We start from the raw sequence: 17,253 nt of genomic DNA, 5'->3' as shown, positions 1-17,253 counted from the left end.
TGACACTCCATGGGAGTAGGCTGAGCTTTGCAAATATATTTACATGGCCTCATGAGTAATCTTAAAGAAAATGAGCAAATAGCCGAATAAAGTTGTAAAAATGTGATTGTAGCTTATTCATAGTAGTAAAAAGAAAGAACAATAGAGTGGAAAGTCAATGTTAAAGTTCGGTAAAAGCATGTTATTTCAGCGCACTCTTGCCTTATAGTACCCTCTCTTTCTCAATGAAACCTTTATGGCTTACCCTATATAACCCTGATATGATACAAATGAGTTCTATGACGGTGTAAGTCAAAACATGTAATTTGGTTGAACAAAAACGAAGCCTATCAATCAGTAAGTTGGCACAATATTTATTTTAGCTTCCGGATGTAAATTCATATTTTCAGTATGATTATCTGTCTATCGATCTGTCCGCCCAGAATGAAATGAGCTATGGACATGAAAGGTTGCATTGAACCTCAGCGAAGCCAGAAGTGTGATGTGGCGTATTCTTACCTAGTTTTACAGTAAAATATCAAGGAACGTGTCAATTTGCATTTCTCAAGAAAATAATTTTACCTCCAAGGGGCCACAGATCATAAGTAAAGCTGAAAAAGCAAGACTATTGCCTGAATTATAGCAAATTCATATGTCGAACTTCTCGCTGCTTATGTCCACGTGATATTTAGAAACAAAACTGGCGTATAGACTTGAAATTTTGAATGTGGCTTATATCTTATATAAGTAGCACTGAGTCAGATAATGGATTACTGGATTCGGCAAAGCCTCAACTAATATACACATATGTTTATTTTATGCGTAATCATGATGGCAACGAAAAAAATCGCAAAATAATTTGTTACTGAGGAATTAAAGCTAAGTTGTAAACAATTCAATTTTCTAAAGGACTCAGCACCACGATGACAGCGCTGTGCGACTTTAATTAAACGTTGGTAATTTCACATAATGAGAAGGTGCGAGTAGTGGGAGTTACGGTAGTTAATTATTTCTTAAACTTCGTTCCTTCCGTCGACATATTTATCTCCCCAACTAATTAAAAATTGCTCTAACCACCCTTTATGGTACGGTACATATAAGACAATCGTACTACAGTCCGATGCCGATTTATAAAACTTAAACCATATTTTATTGTGTCTTTACATTGCTCATCATTATCAAAGTATAACTAATTATACTTAATCATGAAACGTTATAGGCTAATTTTTATTACTTTATCACACCAAAATGATTTCATATTACAGCAATACATGCAATAAGAGAGCAATGTGACACTCTTTCGTAGGTGTCATTTAGTAAGCACCTATGAGGTAATACGTATGTATGTATAAAGTTTACAGATTTTTGTTTCGTTATCTCTGTTTTTTTTTTAAGAAATTCATTTCGAAGTAAACAAAAACATATTTTCAGGAGGCTTTGTTAATTACTCTAGTTTATAAATATTTGAAAGATATCGATTTTGTAATGAAATTAATTATGTTACACAGCTATAAGTTTATAACTCAGATATTAATATTATAATATTAACAATAAGGAGGTCTAAATTAAGTAATTATTGTCCTCGTAAATATAAAACAAAATATGGTTTTGGCGAGGGGGAAACCGCACACACTGTGATACGATCCTGTAGTTATATGGATATTAGAAGTGCGCAATTGTCGCACATGTATTGCATGTTAAAATATTCAAATGTATACATGTAATAATTGAGACATATTATAGGTGGCCAGGAACAATGGTTTCATGATGACAGTTTTGCTGCAGTCCATGCCCTAGTAACTTTATTCTATGATGGGGTAACAAGCGTCAGAGCAACAGTTGGACCAATTAATCAGTATTCATTTATGGAACACATGTTACTATAAAGTTCTAACATATATGATCTAACCATGATATCACTCTCAAGGTCATTCTTGTCACAACTACAGACGACATTATTTGCTCTACAAGTGATTATACCAGAACACGTCAGCTGAGAAAATTTCAATTATTTCTGTTTACGTTTTTGGAATAAACTATTACAGATATTGCCTAGATAAATTTATGTGGGAAGAATATAAATAATACGATATCACAACTTAAGTTATGAATGTGTATTAATTTCCTATAACCTCAATTAACCTCTACCTATAGAGGAACCTTATTTGGTATTTCCTTTATGAGTGCTACCAATTAATTATTCATTCTCGGATCTTTTTAGTTAGAAAATGCTGCACAGAAACAGTTAATTATACAAAGAGCTTGCTCCCAAGACACATAGATATTTAACAACACTAATTGGTAGAGCTTAGAGTGTTAATGGCTGGGTGAAATGTTTGCTAATTAACTTGTATAAAAAGTTCTTTTCAACTTGAATGTAGCAGACAATTCTGCGAAAAAATAATCTGGCTGTATGATGTTGAACGAGTTTTCTTTAAGGCAGAGAACTTCATTAATATTTGTAAAAGTTAAACACCTCCGAAAGCAAACGTTTTAAAGTTCTTCGTGAATATTTAGGTAATAAATTGATGGCTGGTATGAAACCACTACCATGTATTTAATTAGGTGAATATTTCTAAAATTAGCCTCTATATGATTAAATGTAGTAAAAATAACTACAGTATAGACTATGTATTTTCCGATACTACTCTGACCTTAGTTCGTTGCAAATGTGCAAACTCCGGTAGTACATTATTGAATCGATAATCCATGTCAATCATCGAATGTGCATTTGTGGCAACTTCAACTGTTTATTCACGTTTGTGCTGTCTATGGACGTCAGTTACAATAATGTCATTCCAAACACTACCATTTAATTTTTATGATTGTAGACTTCTGTAATGAGAAACTGATAATCATATTTGTGTTTGCGGGCTCTTAAGTGATAAGCAGAAATTTCAAAAATATGTTAATGATAGAATTAATATCTATAATAACGGGAGCTATATTATTAGCCCTTGAAGTTTCTCAGCATCTGGCTTGCCAAATCCAAGAGCTTTAAGTGGATAAGAGATCATACTTTCGTTTACTACATGTGAACAATCACACCTCTGAGGAAATATCTAGGCGCCTAAAGGAAAATGAAAGTGATCGAAGGAAGTCATGCAAATGTCTTGCTTAGCACATGGAACACCTTCTGCGGTTTTACTTCACTTACGAGGAAAGTTTTGCAATGTTTGTTCTGCTGAGTAAGTTGAAAGGCCATCAAAATGAATCAGACTATTGCCCAAGTTGGACACGGCTAAAATTGACGGAGAAGCTGCTCAAACCACGCTTTTTTACAATGCCTTCCTGTGGTTAGGGACCTGTCAGAACGCTAAAATGTCTTCCACGAGGGTCATTCTACGACGATTGCAATCACAAAGTGGTACCAGTGGTCAAAAGAGCACACATGACGTATTATAAGACACGTCCTACTGGGGCTACATTACTATGTTGATTGTGATATTGAATTTAACGCCTCCGTGGTGTGGTGGAGCGAGACGTTTGCTGTCAAAGGACATAATAGAGTTGGTGACAACTTGAACAATAGACAAGTCAATACTGTAGGGTAATCAATGCCATAAGACGCTCTTAATTGGATTCCATTAGTGATTGACAATAGCATGAGATATAGTATGAGGCAGCCCACCAGTGATATTCAGTGCCATGTAATTGTGTTAATGTGTGTCTACTGTGTTAGCTATGTCAGTATTGATCAATCATGTAAAGAAAGACTGAGTTAAACAAAGCATATAATTTTATGAGTAGACATCTGCAGAAAATCTGTGTTGGTAACTGTGTTCTAGTTTCTTTCTTGTGATAATTTTTTTTATAGTAACAATGAAGAGAAGAATTAAACATTTCAATGTAATTTATACGAAGACACAAAAGCTCAAGTTTGCGGAGCTAAATATATGGTTGTTGTAGGTCAAATAAGATTCATGGCTAGCATTCGCGGAATAGTAAGAGATTACCACTAACTAGAAACTCAAATTAAAATGATACTTTGTTTTAAATTATGCAAGAATTTATAAAAAGCAACTCCTCGCCAATCAAAATAAATATGGCTTATATATCTTACAGTACAATCTAAAATACCATTATTGGTAATAATTTGTGTATTGCAGTATTGACATATTTACTTTAAAAAGTAAAAAGTCCACATTTAATGCTTTGGTGCGTTAAAAATAAAACAACATTCGTATAAATTAGGGCGGAATTAGTCTAGGACTTAATAAATTGGCTAATAACTGAGGGTTACTTTATTTTGTTGGAAATAGTGTTTACTTTGGAGCACCTGCTTGTGTATGCTCAATAAGTGTTTAGATAAGCAAATGGTGGAAGGATAATTTAATCGTGTATTGTAATAGAGGAAATTCTAAATGAGAGTCAGTAGCTGTTAGAGACCCGTGGCTACAGTTTTATCCATTTGATAAGTGTTCTACTATAAATAACTATTTTGAGGTGTAGAAGATATTATGCACCGTTAGTTGTTAATATTACGGTTGAGGTTGTGTAGTGAAAAATGTTATGTACTTGAAATAAAATTTCAATAACTAGGTTACTTAAATTAATATGTAGTTTCTCTAAATGACAAACCACAAGGGAGGCATTCGAATAAATTATTGGTTAATCTATTGGTTCTGGCATCAGTTGTATGCAGTAACAGAATTGTATTATCAAGTATTTACCAGATACTCCTTTAATCTGGCTGGTAAAAGTCAGGCTGTCACCAGCAACTTATGTTACCACGTATCCTATAATTAACCTTATTTTAAATCAATATAATAATGGCATCTTCCAACACGCAACTAGGGCTGAGCTCAAGTATTCACAATCACTTTGGCCGATTCATTGGTAGGAAACAAATCATCCGAAAATATAAAATGTTTAAACATTATAATGTAAAGTTTTTGAGCAACAATAATATTGGATTTTATAATAGAATATCGAGATATTACTTACCACGCCGTATTAAACGCAATTTAGTAAAGGAGGCTATTCAATTTTTGAAAGGAAATTAAATTACCGGTACAAAGCGGATACTGGTATTCGTAGTTAGACATTGTTCAGCTCATAATCCAGACCCATGTCAAATTATAAAAATACTTACCAGTAGAAAATAGGTATTCTTGTGTTTGCAGCTAGCTTCAAAGGGGTTATCCAGCATTTCGTCTGTGAAAGAAACAATTACTCAACTTTTGCTTCACGAATCTGTACCTCTGGTTACATGCTACTTAAAAGCAGTTTTACTGTCTTGCTGGTTGCCGTCTACATTTAGTGGTGGGTATATTGTAAAAGACAATGTGTGTATTTATATAGTGCAGATAAGTGCAAGATAAACCATTTGCATATAGACTTGCATATAACCGATTTATAATTATTATTTTAAGTTATTAAATAACGCTATTAACATTTTATACATACAAATTTTACACTAATGGCAGAATGTACTCAATGGTATTATTTATAAACGGCATTGAAATTGTTTATTTTTTCATTATTTTCTAACTAGGAGTAACTAGGACTAGGAGTGATTGAACAATTTTACATCACTTAACATAAACAGCCACAACAGGAAAACTACTATAGGTAGAAGAGAATAGGTAATAAAAGTATGTACAACCACAATAAATGATAACTTTTACGATCGACAACAAACATCAGTTACTAATAATAGGGTACATATTACCGTTTTTTAGATCATTAATTATGACTGCTTATTACAAAAAAAAAAACTCACGAAGAACTGTTGAAAATTTTTAATATGGACCTTAACAGCAAAGCATTCCTCACAGGTATCCAAATTCACAGCTGCAATGCGTTTGAGAAACAGCCGCAATGTCTTCATTGTTAATATATCTTATAAAGACTGAAAAAAATAGTAAATGAATAGAATCTAAACAGAAATATAGCCTGAGATGTACCTGAAAATTAAGAATACCATGTAAATAATATATATCAAGGCAACATATAATTGCCTCGTTGGTTCTATGTATCCAGCATTTTTGTATACCAGTTTTTAACTCTTAAAATAACATACCCAGTAAGACAAAACAAAATCGACAACGAATCAGCATATTTTGCACCACGGAGTATATGAGAAGCATGGAACCAAAACCTCCACCACAGCACACGTCGGAGACTTAGATAGCCAAGCTTGTTCCCTTTTTTTATTATTTTGTTCTTTCAGTACATTGTTACCATGCACAATGATCTACAGCTATACATCTTTCTCCGTCACCCCAACGTCCTTAGCAGTTAGGATCATCAGAGTTTTGCTCTTTTCTTCTTTGTAAATTTATCTTTCTCCTTGTTTATTTGGCGTATTCGCGCATATTTACAGGACACACCGTCTATTGTCTCATATGCCTTTACTGCCTCCTTACAAAATGGGAGTCTGATCAAACTTCTACTCCTGCTTTAAAAATGGTAGTCTGAACGAGGTTTCGCTTCTATTGGTCGCCTACTTTTATTTTTTGTATTCTTAATCTTCCCCACACTGCGAACTTATGTGTCTTATATTTACTTGTGTATTGCAGTGCTTGGCCACGTCTCCGAATCTCTGAAACCTATCATCTACCAAGGTGAACTTGTAATAGCTACTACAAAAAAAAAAAAAAAAACGTTAATATAATATTGGACCATTTTAAACAAAAAAAAAAAAACATAGTAATTAGTAAATTAAAACTTATTTCCTACATTTTATATATGTGTATTCTTATAATTTTCATATAAAGAATCTATAGTTAAGTTGACTATATTTTACAGCAAAAATTGCAATTTAAGTTCCTTTTGGGATAAACCGCAGAAAATCATCGATTATTAATCCAGTATTAAAACATTTAGAAATACGCCATATCACTTGCAATATAAAAGGATTTGCTGAAGCTGCATGCAAAGTTTCAAGCCTATTGTTAATTTCATTCTTGGTGTCTTGGTGTCGTGCGTGAGACAAAACTGTAATTTTTACTACAGATAGGCTGATATGAGAAAACATCTGCTAGCCTACTGATTGATGACAGATTTCAATCACAATCATCGAACTTCATCAAACAGATTACTGTCTGTGTAGAAATGAAGTTTCATTCAAAATTAAAAGTCTACAGATAAAATCATCAATTACGCGATATCCTGCGAATAGGTTACATAGATAAAGGCTTATCCAAATCACCTAAAGGGAAATGCCCATTCTAAAACGCAACACCCAGTTTGATAGTAAATAGTAACATGATTAAAATTTTGCAAATTCCATGATTTTCTTTTTATCACCACGGTTAGCTATAAGACAATATAGAAATTTCCACTAACGCTTAGCTAAATCTCATCGAGTGATATGCACCATAATTAAGCTTATTGTGGCCTATTAAGAAATGAAGCTTCATTCACAAATTCAAGTCAGTTGGTTCTCGAGAAATTGGGCGGACAGCCAGAAAGAAATTGTATTATTTATACCAGGCCTTCGCTAACGCTCAGCCAATACAATTCTTAAGAGGGATTTTGTCTTTTTATGGAAGGGGACAATTTTAAATAATTAATATTGATGTATTATATAATACTCGTATAGTGTCCTTAAACCACTGCTGCAGTCAGTCACATTTATAAGCACATAAAAGAGCAATGTCAGCTGAATAAAGGCAATATTGGAACAATATATAGATGCCGTTAAACTCGACAAACACCCCGATTTTGTGACATAATGCGGCATTTCATGGCTTGTTTCACGACAGGCGTAGTTTGTTAGAGACAACGACTTTAACATCTGACGTTATGTATGGGACAAACTGCAGGACTGACCCTTCATTTCTGTATTAAATGAAACAGTATATCTCTCCACAGAACATCTTAAGAATTACATTATCTATAGACTTGAAATTTTACATAAAATACCAGTGAAACTTTACTGTACATGGGGTGCAGTGTGTTTATACTTTTTGATACATAAAATCTTAAATGCCACATTTAAATGAACCAGTGACAGTATGTTCAGCTTTCAACAGTGACTGCTCCTCTCTTCGTACCTGTATATAACTAATAGGATTACGCCCTAAATAATCGATCTGTTCGAGCTCTTCCTTATTGGAAAATACTAAATGACTATATGATTTTTATAGTTAATAGTTTTTTACTATTTTAAAGTTAATAGTTTTTTAAGATATTTATTAAGATATCTGACGCTAGTATAATTTTTATTCATTCTATTAATTGAGAAATTGTGATTGGTGATTGTTTTAAGTATTCCCTATCTTGTAAAATATGTACCCTCCCATTTTTTGACCCATTTCAAAATTATCAATGCTATCGATGGAATTTTCTAAAAAAAACTAGTATATTTGCATATTCCACGAAATTGATTTTAATTTATTCAATGTAAATTAGCTTTCGGTTATCGAACTGTATTAGAGTTGTATAAAAACCCGAACATGACAGGATACCCGCCAGAATGATTCACTTTCACTATCATATTCATAAATGTATATGAATAAATAAATATATATATATATATATATATACACGTAATATTAGGTACGTAATATATATATATATATATATATATATATATATATATATATATATATATATATATATAACGTAAAAACTTAGCACACACACATAATTTACTATTCTATATAGATATAACTTTTATTTTGATATTTAAACTTCATTGAAGGCATTATCTGATTGTGTTTTTAATAATTTTGATATTTGAACTTCCAGTCAACCTTCAGCGAAAGGATAATCTTAAAATCTTCCGTACAATTTTTGTGCTAGAAGAGTATGCTCTCAACATCGCGGTAGTTTTAATTATGGTCCAGATAATTTTACATAATATTAAAAATATTCAGTTTTAAGCAGAGTCTAAATTTTACTGTTTTTACTACATGAAAACTAAAAATATGTATTTAAAAATATTTGGGAAGGAGTCATGATCCCTGTGACCCACCCACATTGTCAGAGGCCAGGGCCAGTAGAGTAAGCACGAGCGCTGTGTTCTTGTACTTTGTGTAGGAACATGTGTGAATTATTAAGTTCGTAAATGTATTTATAATTCAAACATGAAGACATTCGAGTCAAGAATACAGTCGACTGTGCTAGCTATTTAAGTACTTGTAGTAGAATACGTTATTTATAACAATAATAATATGACGCTATTACCAGTTATATAGCTTGTAATAATTATTGCAGTTATTTTTATATGGGAAGAACAGAAATAACATCAAAGCTAAATCTAAAAGTTTTGAACATTGTTTGATTGTCAATTATCCCCATTTAACCTCGAACAATAACAATGAAAACTCAACCGCTAGGAGTAACCTTATTAGATTACCTTCTATGAGAGTGGAGCCAATTAATTATTCATGCTTGGAACTTGTTAGTTAGAAAATGCTGCACAGAAGGATTTAATTATATAAAAAGTTTGCTCCTGAGACACAGAGATAATTAACAACTGTAATTGGTAGAACTTACAGGGTGTTAATGTTTGGACGAAATTTTTACCAATTAACTCTTTTCAACTTGAATGTAGCGGACAGTTCTGCAAAACAAGTCTTTACTGTTTAAGGGAATAAAGGAGAGCAGAGAACTTCCTTTGTGTTAATAAAACACGCCATAAAGAAAAGGATAGAAAGTCGTTCTGAAATATTTGTTTAATTAATTGATGGCATTTTAAGACCATGTAGGTAGGGAAATATAGTTAACATACTTTAAATTAGCTGCTATATGATCGAAAGTAGTAAAATTAACTATATTACTGACGAAAAACACAGTTTGTCTATATATATATATATATATATATATATATATATATATATATATATATATAGAGAGAGAGAGAGAGAGAGAGAGAGAGAGAGAGAGTTAAGGTTGAACATTTCAAGAAACGTAAAGGATTAAACGTAAACCATTAAAAATGTTACTCTTTTACTATAAATATTTGAAATTTGTTGAAACATCAATATTTTGTTATTTGCTTTCACCAATACCGACTACTAATAAATTGTTGCTATGCATTTGAAGGCAGAAGTATTACATTTAAAAATTTTATTTCTTACAAATATTGTTCTTATCTTATAAAAAAATTAGGCCTTAATCGGATCCAAAGTTTTCGAGTTTTTAATTTTAAAAGTTGATAATTTATTAGTTATTTATATGTAAAACACAGAAATAAACCAGATAGCGTCAAAATGACTCCCATTATTGTAGCCCTAAATTAAATCTGTAGTTTTTAACATTTAAACTCAGGTATTTATACCTTGTTCACCCTCAAGTAAAGGGATTCGCGCGGAGACTGAAAAATACGCGTAAAAAGTTGTGACCCAACGACTAAACCTTCTATATTTTTGCCGCCTCTAAAATTTTGCCCCCGAAAATGACCCCTCTGACCCTTTATAGCTGCGGCCCTGCATAGATATACAGACGATATACTAAACATTATTAATGTAAACAGTAATTTAAATTCAATTATCACTTCAAGGGGTTACATTTAAGTAGAAAACCCATTCTTAAAGATACGTATAATACTGCAGAAATAATACATTTATGGCGTATCAAATGCATTTTGATTATTATTTGTACAGTAGAAATATATGCGTGGATTTGTCTGACTGAAGTAGTTTGCAGTATTATCAATTAGTGATTCGATCAAAATGATACATTTTCTGATTTGAAAGATTATAATTGGCTTTCCACCATTTTTACATTTGCATGGGTTGATGAAATTAAACTTAAAGCTAGAAGTGTTCCGTTGCGTTTGTTAAGATTAATCAACAAGTCGACGGCAAGGTATTGAGGAAAATCACTAAAACCCCGACGATAGCGGCAATTTCCTCTCAGCGACTTACAGAGCCTCAAACACGGTTGAGTTGCGTTGGAAACATTGTTTTCAATGCTCGAGCCGGCGATATTTAATCCTTAATGGTAGGGTGTGCATTATTTCTTACTAAAATGGACATTATTTACATGTTAACCAATTTAAAGAAATAGGAATGATTTTTCATTAAATATACAACGAATCATATTTTTTACGATGTAGTTGTAGGAATGACGGGTTTACATATATTTAATATCTAAATTTCTGAAAGAGACGTGTTTTTATTGTTGTTAATATTGTTTTAATAATTTTTATTGTTAATAATAATGATAACATATGTATTGCACAGCGCAATATATACAGCTGTACTGCAATGGTTATAACCAATATTCAACAAAGTATTGATACATTTTACCAGCTTCTTCTTATTGGAAACTAAATGCTTAATATATGATCACACACTCCAATAAATGACAAACTTTTATTTATGTTAGGCCTTTCGTGCTCAATGAACACATCGTCAGACCCACATAATTGAAATCAAAGTAAAGTAATAATACAAACAATTTAGACTTAAATATAAACATATGTCTTGAAAAATACAAACAGATAATATTTTAAAGGCCAGGAAGTATATCTACTATATATGTAAAAATTTGTCATTTATTGGAGTGTTTGATCATATATTAAGCAAAGTATTGATAATTTAATATTAAATTCATTGATTTTTCTGAATAGGTATAAATTATATACAATATACACATTTGAGACGTCAGAAATTAGAATCTTAATTATTCATGCTTGGGACTTGTTAGTAAGAAAATTCTGCATAGAAACAGTAAATTATATAAAAAGTTTGCTCCTGAGACACAGAGATAATTAACAACTGTAATTGGTAGAACTTACAGGGTGTTAATGTTTGGACGAAATTTTTACCAATTATCTCTTTTCAACTTCAATGTAGAGGACAGTTGTGCAAAACAAGTTTTTACTGTTTAAGGGAATAAAGGAGAGCAGAGAACTTCCTTTGTGTTAATAAAACACGTCATAACGAAAAGGGTGGAAAGTCGTTCTGAAATATTTGTGTCATTAATAGATGGCATTTTAAGACCATGTAGGTAGGGAAGGTATAGTTAACATTCTTTAAATTAGCTGCTATATGATTGATAGTAGTAAAATTAACTATATTACTGACGAAAACACAGGTTGTCTAAATATATATGTATAGTTAAGGTTGAAAATTACAAGAAACGTAAAGGATTAAACGTAAACCATAAAAATGTTACTCTTTTACTATATATATTTGAAATTTGTTGAAACATAAACGTTTTGTTTTGTGCTTTCACCAATACAAATTCGCTAAGTTTTAGGGAGCTAACACTAAATCGTTTGACTTACAGACGAAGAGCTACAGTAGTTAAATTATTGTTCTTTAGCCTCACGTAGAAAGGAATTCACCAATACCGTAAAATTCATTTTTAAATAATATTTTTTCAGAGAACCTTTTACAATTTTCTTTTTTGATTTCTTCTAATTCAGATGGAAGTTTGTTGAAGTAAAGGGTTTCAGCATGAGATACTTCCCATTCTGTGAAGGCAATGTGCTGGAGTGCGGAGATTACCACTATATCTGGTGAGAAACTTGTCATTTTCTCCAACAGTATGAAGATCCTGATTTTTTGTCTAAAAAGAATAATTCTGTATGTGTAAAGAGAAGTAATTTTTCTTCTTCCGTTAATTCCACATGAACGAAAACTTCCATTACAAAGACAAGGGTGGTTGCCCATTAATTATCCGAATTATTCATTTTTGTTCAAGTAAGACTCTAGATGCATGGAGTGATCCTCCCCAATTCTATATGACGCAATGGATAATAAACCATTAGCAATGCCTCAGAATGTAATATAGGATATAATGTTCTGAGAGGAAAACTGGTTCGGCTTAGTTTGTTGTAAAGCAGGGGAATGTGAGGCAACCATGTTAAGTTATTATCGACTTTCAAACCCCAAGAATTTCACTGAAGAGCTCTCACTGATACGGAAGTTTTTTAGTGATATTATCATTGGATTTTTTTCAATAATAGTCCAAAATTAAATACAGAAGGATTATTTGCATTTAGCAACAGATTATCATTACTATCTCCTCCAATGTTACTGAACTATGTACTTGCAAATATACACTTTTGAGGAAGTCATACGTTCATTCATACCTCACACCTGAATAGTTTGAGAGTGAGAAATAAATTATTGAGATAATGGATCTTGCGAGACTATAGAAATAGCAATGAAGAGTTCATTGAATCTTGTGAGTCGCTAGACTAATTAGTTAGATCGATTAAATTATTTTAATTTAAATAAAACAAACAGACGTGCATGGGAAGATCAATAGTAGAGAGATAGAAAAACAGGTTGTATGGAATAATGTCGATTTTTATTTGATTTGAAGAAATTTATATCGAAGTAAGCAAAAACTATATTTGAAACGATTTTGTAGTGCAGATTTAAACAGCTGATTGAGGCTGTGAACACCAACTAAGGCTCTGTTACACATCAAAGGTGTTTGCTTGTCTACCTCAAGCGTTTCTCAGTAAAGGGACAAACGAATTTTATTTTTCTCAGAGCATTTAAGTTTAAGGTTGTAGATTTTTAATTTGTAAGCTTCTTTATAGCAAATGTTATTAACAAGCTTTATTGGGAGAATACGAACATTTTTTACTAAATTACATTGTTATTGAACTATATTTTATAATTTTTCCTTTTCAAGATCATATACATAATATTAAATATAATAGCCTATATAACATGTAACAAATAAGTTATATACAAGTGCAAAAATGGATCTTACGTTCTTTTAGCAAACTTTTCTTCGTTATAGTACTGCTCGATAATAATCGTGTATGTTATTTGTTATCACACTGGCAGCACTACTTTAGATAAGAAATTCTTATCAGGAAAATATCGTCGTACTGCACAGCAGTACATAAGCTATACATATTTCATAGTCTGGCAATCAAAAGATACTGCCATACCTTATCTGAAATACACAACGCAGTCTGGGCTACATATTTTCATTTTATTAAGTGATTCAAAAAGTTTAAAGAACAAGATGCTGTATTACCCTTTAATGATGGATATTCTAGTAAGTGTCTTTACATGTACAGGAATAGACGTATAGAATAGACAATATTACATAATTGGCTTAAGACTATGCTAAGCTTGGGCAGTGAGCGAACAATGAAAGACAAAAAGCTGCGATTATGGAAGAAGAATTAGAAAAAATCAGACAATGATGAACTTTACTAACAAGGAAGTTTGAGGCCCTATATTTTGATGCAGAAATTATCAGTGCAAGGAATTATCAGTACGAACTCCTCACCAACGATAATACATGTTGTTAATCCTCACAGTAAAAACTGGAATATTGTTACTGGTAATATTTTGTATATTAAAATCTTTTTAATTAGTTACCATATTTAAATATTTGATTTAAAAGAAGAGTCGTCTACACTTAATACATGGGTGCGTTAAGAAATAAATCAGTAAACTGTTTAGTACCACGTCTCCTTAAACTGTGATACATTTATAGCTACGGAATACATTGTTAACATCTTCACTAAGACATGAGTTATATAGTAGACTATATATAATTTTTTTTTTACGTGTTGACTATCTCAGTATAGTAGTCTAACAGAATGTTATTACCCTGTGTTCATGTAAGTGATAGCCTTGCACTCCTAATTTTGGCAGCTAGTAAAAAACTCAGTGGCAAAAACACAAAAAATTGGGTAGATTATTCTTTTTAGTAACAGTAGTTACAAGAGGATCTAGGTTTGCTGGTGGCCATCTTATTGCCAACAAACAGAGCAGTGATTTTGTAGCTGGTTACTATCTCAGTGATCAAAGACGATCAAAACGTTTAAACTCGTAGTTCTCATGAAGAAAATAGAACATTGTAATATTTTAATAACTGTTTTTGTAAATATAAACAGCAGTCTTATGTTCGTGTTACTTCTGATCAAGACTTAGGTATGATATATTATGATTTATTCACTTTTATTTGTTGGAGAGCGTAAAGAATAACGTAGAACTCGGTTTGAATATATTTTGAATATTTCATACTAAGTTGCTTGCTATCATAAGATTTTATCATATGAGTGTTTACACAGTTTGTCATAAAACTCGCGCTTATTTGTAGACGTCACATATTAAACAAAGTTTATGTGTTATATCAGTTTTGATTTTGAGTATATGATAGTTTCTAAAGTATTAAAACGGAAATCTCAGTGCGAAGGGTAGTATTTTATTCACGACGCAATAACAGCGACGCAGGGTGCGCATTAGATATTCATGAATGTTAAATGATTACTCTTTAAATACCAAAAGACCCCGTTGGAGTTAAAATAAACCTAAACAGGTTCTACCAAAAGAGTTTTTAATCTACTATTGTGAATATCACTAGAGTTAAACATACGCTACTGAGTAATGAGGAAGTAGGATAAGTTCATTACTCACTCCATCTACATGCCTTACTTTCATTTTACTTTACGTATCTAAATAGCCAACATATTTGCGTATGGTTACAATTGCTTAACATACTACTAACTATTGTTATTTTGATATACAAGAGAGGAGTTATTTTATTCAAGATTTACTTTTCCGTTATAGAAGTTGTAGTTAGTGTAATCGGTAATATATTTAGTATAAAGGACAATTCAAGATAAGAATTGTAATGAGATTTTAGTACAAAAGGATATGCTATTTAAAGATAATCGATTTTTTTAGTCAATAAACTATTTGGAATATTATATTTTAAATTCAATTCCTTATATTTTTCTTTAAAGTGCTAACTATAACGTATCCAAGCAACATTTTACTCCTATAAAAAGCTATAATTAGCCACATTAAAGCTGAATATATATCTCAATATTATAAGATAGGACGGCCCGTAAAATTATTGTTCTAACTATAAGAGTCTCTGTGTTTCTTTGGAAATGTATTTAATATGTTATTATTTATATTTTATTCTTGTAAATATTATGTGTGATTTATTACACAGTATTGAGTTTCTAAAAAAATTACGATAAGCAAAACTTTAGAATTAATGAAAATGTTACAGATTTTATTGTGTCAGGAAACTTTCATGTCGACATGTCATGTCACAGCTTTACAAAATATTCTTTATTGAGTAAGTATAGTCAAATACAATTCTCCAAAAGATCCTAGTGCCTCCATAAATTCCTTTAATTAGTGGCGTTAGTACTCGCTCAATTCAGTTACTTTACTGAGTTAGCAACTCCCCTAAATAAAGAATCATGTACTGACTGAAGTTATTTGTTTAACTATATTTTCAGTAAATTACAACTCATACTTGTTTGTATCGATATAAAAAATATTTGTTCCCATTAGTTGATTGGTTTGGTTTTTACTAACTGATATTTCATTCCAATCATGATAATCTATAAATGCTCTGTCGTATTAAGTTGTTTATCAGTATAAAGCTCAAAATATGTTTATTGAAAAGTCAAGACATTGATGATGTCTTGTGTAACCTGCTAGATACACTCAAACACAAGTTTAAAAGGGATCGATTGCATGGATAAAATAAATCAATCAAATTAATGTCGTAAGAAACCTGGTAACAATCTGAAATATTTGAGTAGTGAAGGAGGACATAAACCAGAATTGAGTGCAGGACGCACGCTAACACTACGCTGCTATCTCTGCTAGTTCGTCCTGTATGTTGTATTGATTAGGATAAAGATTTATGGTCTCATTTCCCTTCCTCCAATATCTGTCTAGAGATAAAACTTGGTGGTCAGCAAAAAGCTTGGAAAGTATTCTTTGATTCTGAGTGTACAATATAACTTTGAAGGCTTTGTACATAATTTCACACAGCAGTGGTTGAGAAAAGTTTAGATGCCTAATAATAAGCATCAGAATATGTAAATATAAGACATTACTTAGATACAAGAAAGGATTTCGCCACCCCAAGTAACAGGTTTTGGTGTGATAGCAGGAAAAATTTCAAGTCTATAATTCATTGTATTCTGGTATTATAGAAGAAGCCACATTATTCAAATATCAGCCACATCTAAAAGTAAAATGTTACTATAGAATTTCATAGTTGTAATTTTAATTGTGTACCATTTAAATGGCACTCCACTTTTTACGTAGTGTAAAGCATAAGCAGAAAATATGGACTGATAACGTCTTATATGACGTTAGAGCAGGAAGTACCAAAGTTATATGAAACATAATCAGATAATGCCTTCCATTATTCCAGAATAAGAACATTAAAAACAAGTATTATCTAGAACACTACAGACAATACCTTATATGAATTTAGAACAGATCTTTAGAATGCCAAAGTTATCAGAAGCATAATAAAGTACATTTCGTAAAGTTAGAGAAGAATTTAGAACACCAAAACTACCTGGAACACATAATGAATTTTGTAATTTAGAGTAAGCAGTTTGTATACCAA

The sequence above is a fragment of the Homalodisca vitripennis genome, chromosome 8 (assembly GCF_021130785.1).
Source record: "Homalodisca vitripennis isolate AUS2020 chromosome 8, UT_GWSS_2.1, whole genome shotgun sequence".
Classification (NCBI taxonomy): domain Eukaryota; kingdom Metazoa; phylum Arthropoda; class Insecta; order Hemiptera; family Cicadellidae; genus Homalodisca; species Homalodisca vitripennis.
The sequence above is the reverse complement of the archived record's forward strand: the minus strand, read 5'-3'. Positions refer to the sequence as shown.